Below are 8,682 nucleotides of genomic sequence, written 5' to 3'. Positions count from 1 at the left end.
CTACTTATTCAAATTCATTGATATAGACAAACATTGTTTTAATGTAGTTAAAAAAGTATTTTTTTCTAAATCAAAGTTTTAATATTTATATTTAACTGTAGATGGAAGGGTTTTCAAGTCAAATGAAAAAAAAAAGATGTTCTATTCTTACCTGCTGCTTATTTGGAGACCTACTCCCATGTGACTTGAAAAACCTTCTATCTCCAGTTCTCTGTTCAGTTCTACAGTTCAGTTCTCTGAAAGCGCAGCCTCTCAGGCACATTAACACTGTGTTCCCAACATTGATTAAAGTCATTGCACCAGAAACCATTTTTTACATTTTTTATTTCTGCTAGTATCCAACAAAAAGGAGCAATATTGTCAAATAATTAACAGATAAATGTTTAACATTATTGGCCCCCACACAGTTTATTCCATTGTCCAGCCTCATAGGTGTGTTGTTTATATTGCTAATCAATGGAAGTTTAAAGTTATATGCTGTTTCTGGTTACATTTTTCTGATTGTACCTGTACATAGAAAAAGGTTTATATGGTAAACAGCGTGTGTGATCAAGAAGACTCATTGTCAGAGTACTAATTCTGAACAAGCCAAATATGTGTTAAACATCTATGGGGGCTGAGCCCCCCTTAACTTAAAATCCTACAAACGCCCCCTGTTTGTATCAGCACCAATATTTTACATCATTATGTACAATATCACTGGAAGTCATGAGTTTAATACAATTTAGACAAATAGTATTTTTTTCAGAAATATAAGGACAAATTTAAAGATCGGGGGTTCCAGCCCCAGCTCCACCAGATTACCATTGTTGGGGCCTTGAGCAAGGCCCTTAACTGTATCTGCTCCAGAGGCGCTGTATCATGGCTGACCCTGTGCTCTGACCCCAGTTACGCTGGGATATGCAAAGAAAGAATTTTACTGTGCTGTAATGTATATGTGACAAATAAAGGATTAACTTAACTTAACCTCACCACCACACCAGCAAGGCCCTTAAGGGCCTTGCATAAGGTCACTGTTTAATGATTTCTGTGTCACATGTGGGAGGTGCCTCATATTCTTGATAAGGCTTCATCTGCCCATCACTAGACACTACACATGGCTGGCAGGATGAAGCATTGAAAGCAAGTGATATCCTGGAGCACCATAAGAAACAAAAGAAGGCGAGGCCTTTATTAACTTTATGAAATCAAAAAGTGTTTTAAAGTACATTTGGCAGCATTTGTCTCATTCTAGTATTAACAGAATTTAAAAAAAATATCTTTTTTAATTCTGACAAATCCATCCTTTGCTTCTATGATTGAATACAAGAACTGTTAAACCCCATAAAGTGGGAAAGAGCAGTGAATTGGTGAGATGGTGACCTCTGAACTTTATGTATCTTCTATGCATATGTAATTTGTTATGATGTTCAATCACCTTTGTAATTAATTACTTAGTTATTAACCTAGTTAACCCAATGTAAGTATGTATCCAATGTTGTAAACATTAAAGCACTTTTTGTAAGTCGCTCTGGATAAGAGCGTCTGCCAAATGCCTAAATGTAAATGTAAATGTAAAAAAAAAAATTGTGCAAAAAAAAACAACACTTTTCTCCTTGTTCCAATTTGCTGCCATTGACTTACAAAAACACAATCAAAGCACAAGTTTTTAATAATAATAATAATAATAATAATAATAATGTGTAATCAACAAATAATTGTAAGCTGTATAGTGGTTTGTTTAGCATATAAAACATAAAATTGATTTAATTCATTCATAGGATAAAAAAAAACTTGGTAAATGTGTGAGGTAGTGATATGTTGAATGGCTGAAAAATAAAACATGAAAAAAATAGTTCAATATGATTTACATCATATTGAATGTTTCGTTATATTTTTGATGTTTTCGCTGATGTTTTTTACGCTGATAGTCTAAAATTGGCATAACAAATCGATTAATAACGCATAATATCTGGAACAAATATCTGTTCATACGGATCAGTATGTCTTTAGTCATTTAACCAGCATAACATTCCCACATCAAAGATCACACTTGAACACAATACTAACAGAACTAAACAGTTCCAGAGGGTCAGCTACTGTATTTTTTACTGCTTATATATTTTTGCATAGTTTCATTTGGTTTTACACGATTGCATGTTTTATTTGTTTGTGTGTGAGAGAGAGAGAGAGAGTGAGAGAGAACGCGTGCGCGAGAGAGAGCATATATTGTGATTTATCCAAGGTTACTAAAGCCTGGCTTACTACTACTAATAAAAAATATTTCATTGTAACCCATGGGTCTCAATTACAAAATCAGCCAACGCTGTAAACAGATGACAAGACAAATTATATACTCTGAAACGTTAATTTGAACATTTAAAAATATATTTAAAATATATTTAATATATTTAAAAAACATAAATGTAAAAACAATCGACTATTATTGTCAGGGTCAAGTTTACGGGGCTTCTCAGTCTTTCGTTAATTTAACTACTGACTCGAAACCAATGTGGCTTATTAAAGATGCACTGTTTTATTGGACATGGCTGTTTTGTAATGTTCTGCAAAATAAACACTCTCTACGGTTCGAATATACTGTGAACGTCTCAAAGTCACGTCTTTTTAAATCCTTTTGCACTGTTATCATCGTGTAAATTATTAACGTATCGATGTATTTCACTTGCGGACCAAATAGACCATGTCTGGTAACGAAAGTAATGAATTTGTCACTACTCTTCTCTTAGGCAGCACGGCTAAAAAGATAATAAAAATGACACCAATCCTGCCATGATGCTACCCTGTGCATACACAACACTGGCTGGGGAGATTAACTCAGACTTTCCAAAACTTACTATTATTTCTTAAGATAAAATTAAGCTAGGATGAAGAGAACAGAAGTGAACTCCCCTCTGTGCAATATCTAAGTAGAGTGTAACTGAAGCAGCCACAAAATGACCCCCCCCTCCCCCCCGTGTAACTCTGATTAGGAAAAGCTCACAGACACCAAACCTGCAGCACTTTGGTGTAATTTTTTATTATCTATTTAGCCAGGCTTCATGAGAGAAGAGTAGTGACAAATTTGTTACTTTTTATAACGTGATGTTTGATTGGATATTATATCATTTCCAGGTTTGATAGTGTCGATTTTAGAGTGCATTATACGTACGATGCGAAAAGGTAGTAAATAAACACGTAGCAATGCAAAGAGGACAGAGCTGTGAAATATTTAAGCAATATAAATTCAATAAAGTGTGATCATAATGGTTGTTGTTGCTGCTGTTTAGGTAATTGGTTCCACCGTGTTACTGAACGCAACTGTGTTCACAAAACCGAGCGTAGGAAAAGAAAAACATTCGCTAAAGCGTTTGAATGAAAAGAGACGGTGGCTTTTCTTTGAAGATAGCGATTGTGTAATGGGGGGCAATCCGTGGCAGGGGCCGTTTTAGGGCATTACACACCTCTGAACGTCTTTTGTCTTGTAAATGATTATCTTCGTTCACCTTCCAATCCCCCACAGCGCACACACTCTCTACACTGTTGCTATGTCTGTTGGGGCACTTGGTTATACACAGCACTTTAATTTATGAAACACTTACTTCCTGGTTTGTTTTATTTTAAATATTGCTTATTACATTTTCCCGCAAAATAAACATTAAACATAAACAACATGTTATCATTGTGTAAATTATTAACATATTGGTGTCTTTTAATTACGGACAAAAACAGACCCTGCGCTTGTGTTTAGGACTGATGCTGAACAGCTGTGTTCATAGGTTTAATCAACGATTTACAAGACAACAGTTAAAGCGTTTGTGGATGAGAGGTGTGTCTATGTGCGCTCCTGCATTTCTCCGTTGGTTTAACACAAACATTTGCGCACAGACAAGTAAGTCTGAAGTACCCCTCCCCCCGCCAAACACACACACAGAGCAATTAGCACCATGTCATAGTCAGTATTCTCCACTGAGGTCTCTTACCTTCTACTCCTTCTAAGTTTGTCTTTGCTCTTTTGATGGAGTTCTTAAAACCCCCCAAAAATTTTATACTGAGAAAAACATGATTATGGGTCACATAATCACAAACACAAACTAGCACAGATACATATGATCAAGTGTTTAACTGTTGTTTTCATTTGTTTCTATAACCAGTAATAATAATAATAATAATAATAATAATAATTATCATCATTATTATTATTATTATTATTATTATTATTATTATTATTATTAGCCCAACTTTGAAGTTGTTGGTTTAAGTAAATGTAATTTTAAATACCCAAACAATCCCCCAACAATTAAAACACGCACACATGACTTTAAAAATAAAATGTATTCTTCCAAAAACAATAATTTGTATAAAACAGGTGAAAACATGTTTAATTTTTACCTAAAGGTCATTAAAATACCCGGATAACACCAGCTGCTTATCAGTCTCTATCTGGTTCTTTTATATTAAAATATCATTTTTTAAAAATATTAAAGATGGAACTGTTTAATTTTTTGTTTCTCCCCTAAAGTATCAGACTTTTTGCAATTCTATGTTCAGAATATACAGTAGACCTGACCAAACATCATTCTACAGCTGTTGCACTGTGACGTCATCCCTCCTACAGCTCCCTCAACAGCTTGTTCAGGCTCCTCCAGTAGCTCCAAAAGGCCAACCGTCATCCGTCTGACCCCCCAATCCTCCACAGCAGAGCTCTGATTACGGAAAACAAGAGAATTTAGTAAAGACGAAGATAAATAAACTTTACAGAATATCTAGTTGTAATAAATATAAAAGATATTAGTAAACCTACACCACAGAGTGTGTAAAATACTGTTTTGGGGAATTCTGGAATGTAAATAAACTGGGATAACTTTAACCAGTGAACTTTGTTAGCGTTAACCCCGGTCTGTCTGTATTATCATCTGCATTAAATTAACTGAAAATTTACTTAATGCGCTTTTCATACAAATAAGTTAGGCGATATAACACTCATATATATTAATTCATCTCTGAAGCATAACTTCCCGAGTACTGAAGATTAACTCTTACCCAAAGAATAAATAAATTCTGAATTTATCCAGACAACACGCGGTCAGATTCTAAAGGCATTTTTATAGAGCACAAACACTCTTCATCCGGTAGTGCAGCTTTTGTAATAGGGACATTAATAGTATTTTCGAAGCTTTAGTGTCTTTTTTAGTTAAAGATGAGTGACATTGTGAGTTTGTGACACTGACAGTATGCTGTAATGTTAACTCTAGACTTGGTAAACAGACCATTAAGTTATCTAAAGTTACATCGCACACTGCTGGTGCTGCCAGTGATTTTCAAAACGGCCGATAAAAAAACTAAACTGGGAAATAAACTATAAACTAATCCCAAACTAATTTTATAAATTAAAACACCACTTACCGCGAATAGTCCATTAAGCCGCCATCTTCATCTCTAGTGCAGTTTGGTAGCGTCAGTTCGGCGGGGGTGGGGATGGTTTGTTAAAATCACGTGATTGCAACTCAGCGCAGCTAAATTGCTGGCTTGTGTTAACGTGTCCTTGAGAACGAAGCGCCATCTAGTGGTGGAACCAGGTAAATGCATAAATAAGGCTTGTATGGGCGTGTTAATATGAAATCTTGACACGCCTTTCTTGAAGGAAAAGGAAGGGGGACTACGGCATGCATAGGGCAGCCGTACGCCATTTACACGCCATTTACAGATGGAGCCACGCCAAATAGCCGCGGCCGTGTGAATTGCGTACGAATGGCGTACGGCTGCCCTATGCACGCTGTAGTCCCCCCTCCTTTTTCTTTGAGAAAGGCGTGTCAAGATTTCACAGTAAACACGCCCATTCAAGCCCTATTTATGCATTTACCTGGTTCCACCACTAGATGGCGCTTCGTTCTCAAGGACACGTTAACACAAGCCAGCAATTTAGCTGCGCTGAGTTGCAATCACGTGATTTTAACAAACCATCCCCACCCCCGCCGAACTGACGCTGCCAAACTGCACTAGAGATGAAGATGGTGGCTTAATGGACTATTCGCGGTAAGTGGTGTTTTAATTTATAAAATTTGTTTGGGATTAGTTTACAGGTTATTTTCCAGTTTAGTTTTTTTACCGGCCGTTTTGAAAATCACTGGCAGCACCAGCAGCGGTCAGATGTAACTTTAGATAACTTAATGATCTGTTTACCAAGTCTGGAATTAACATTACAGCTTACTGTCAGTGTCACAAACTCACAATGTCACTCCTCTTTAACTAAAAAAGACACTAAAGCTTTGAAAATACTATTAATGTCCCTATTACAAAAGCTGCACTACTGGATGAAGAGTGTTTGTGCTCTATAAAAATGCCTTTAGAGTCTGACCGCGTGTTGTCTGGATAAATTTAGCATTTATTTCTTCTTTGGGTAAGAGTTAATCTGCAGGTTATTTCTGTGAATATTATGTGATGCAGTTCATGAAGGACACAAGCTGAGGATAGATGTACAGGAGCTCGCGAGCTAAACGCTCATAACCGGGTTCATATTTTTCTCAATTTGGCCGTGACTTTGCGCGGTAGTGCGAGCGCTTAGTTACCGAGCTGGATAAAAACTCTGAAGTGTTTATCAGTTAAGGAGTAGGGTGTGTGTGTGTGTGTGTGTGTGTGTGTGGAGGTGTGGGGGGAGGGGGAGGTGTGTGTGTGTGAGGAGGTGTGGGGGGCTTCAGTACTGGGTAAGGTATAGTTTGGCTTCAGAGATGAACTAATATATACGAGTGTTATATCGCCTAACTTATTTGTATAAAAAGCGCATTTTAATTTAATGCAGACGATAATACAGACAGACCGGGGGTTAACACTAACAAAGTTCAATGGTTAAAGTTATCCCAGTTTATTTACATTCCAGAATTCCCCAAAACAGTATTTTACACACTCTGTGGTGTAGGTTTACTAATATCTTTTATATTTATTACAACTAGATATTCTGTAAAGTTTATTTATCTTCGTCTTTACTAAATTCTCTTGTTTTCCGTAATCAGAGCTCTGCTGTGGAGGATTGGGTGGTCAGACGGATGACGGTTGGCCTTTTGGAGCTACTGGAGAAGCCTGAACAAGCTGTTGAGGCAGCTGTAGGAGGGATGACGTCACAGTGCAACAGCTGTAGAATGATGTTTGGTCAGGTCTACTGTATATTCTGAACATAGAATTGCAAAAAGTCTGATACTTTAGGGGAGAAACAAAAAATTAAACAGTTCCATCTTTAATATTTTTAAAAAATGATATTTTAATATAAAAGAACCAGATAGAGACTGATAAGCAGCTGGTGTTATCCGGGTATTTTAATGACCTTTAGGTAAAAATTAAACATGTTTTCACCTGTTTTATACAAATTATTGTTTTTGGAAGAATACATTTTATTTTTAAAGTCATGTGTGCGTGTTTTAATTGTTGGGGGATTGTTTGGGTATTTAAAAATACATTTACTTTAACCAACAACTTCAATGTGCAAAAAATGGGACCCAACATTGTTTTAAATAGTCAAAGAGTTGGCCTAATAATAATGATAATAATAATAATTATTATTATTATTATTATTATTATTATTATTATTATTACTGGTTATAGAAACGAAATGAAAACCACAGTTAAACACTTGATCATATGTATCTGTGCTAGTTTGTGATTGTGACCCATAATCATTTTTTTCTCAGTATAATTTTTTGGGGGGTTTTAAGAACTCCATTAAAAGAGCAAATACAAACTTAGAAGGAATGGAAGGTAAGAAACCTCAGTGGAGAATACTGACTATGACATGGTGCTAATTGCTCTCTGTGTGTGTTTGGCGGGGGAGGGGTACTTCAGACTTACTTGTCTGTGCGCAAAATGTTTGTGTTAAACCAACGGAGAAATGCAGGAGCGCGCGCGCGCGCACACACACACACACACACACCTCTCATCCACAACTGCTTTAACTGTTGTCTTGTAAATCGTTGATTAAACCTAAGAACACAGCTGTTCAGCACCAGTCCTAAACACAAGCGCAGGGTCTGTTTTTGTCCTTAATTAAAAGACACCAATATGTTAATAATTTACACAATGATAAGATGTTGTTTATGTTTATTTTGCGGGAAAGTGTAATAAGCAATATTTAAAATAAAACAAACCAGGAAGTAAGTGTTTCATACATTAAGGTGCTGTGTATAACCAAGTGCCCCAACAGACATAGCAACAGTGTGTGCGCTGTGGGGAATTGGAAGGTGAACGGAGATAATCATTTACAAGACAAAAGACGTTCAGAGGTGTGTTATGCCCTAAAACGCCCCCCTGCCACAGATTGCCGCCCATTACGCAATCGCTATCTTCAAAGAAAAGCCGCCGCCCCTTTTCATTCAAATGCGTTAGCGAGTGTTTTTCTTTCCCTACGCTCGGTTTTGTGAACACAGTTGCGTTCAGTAACACGGTGAAACCAATTACATAAACAGCAGCAACAAAAACCATTATGATCACACTTTGTTTAATTTATATTGCTTAAATATTTCGCAGCTCTGTCCTCTTTGCATTGCTACATGTTTATTTACTTCCTTTTCGCATCGTATAATGTACTCTAAAATCGACACTATCAAACTTGGAAATTATATAATATTAAATCAAACATCAAGTTATTAAAAGTAACGAATTTACCCTAACCCTAACCCAAGAAACCCTAACCCTAGCCCCGTAATTTATATATATATA

This window comes from Clarias gariepinus, chromosome 21 (assembly GCF_024256425.1).
Source record: "Clarias gariepinus isolate MV-2021 ecotype Netherlands chromosome 21, CGAR_prim_01v2, whole genome shotgun sequence".
Taxonomy (NCBI): Eukaryota; Metazoa; Chordata; class Actinopteri; order Siluriformes; family Clariidae; genus Clarias; species Clarias gariepinus.
The sequence above is the reverse complement of the archived record's forward strand: the minus strand, read 5'-3'. Positions refer to the sequence as shown.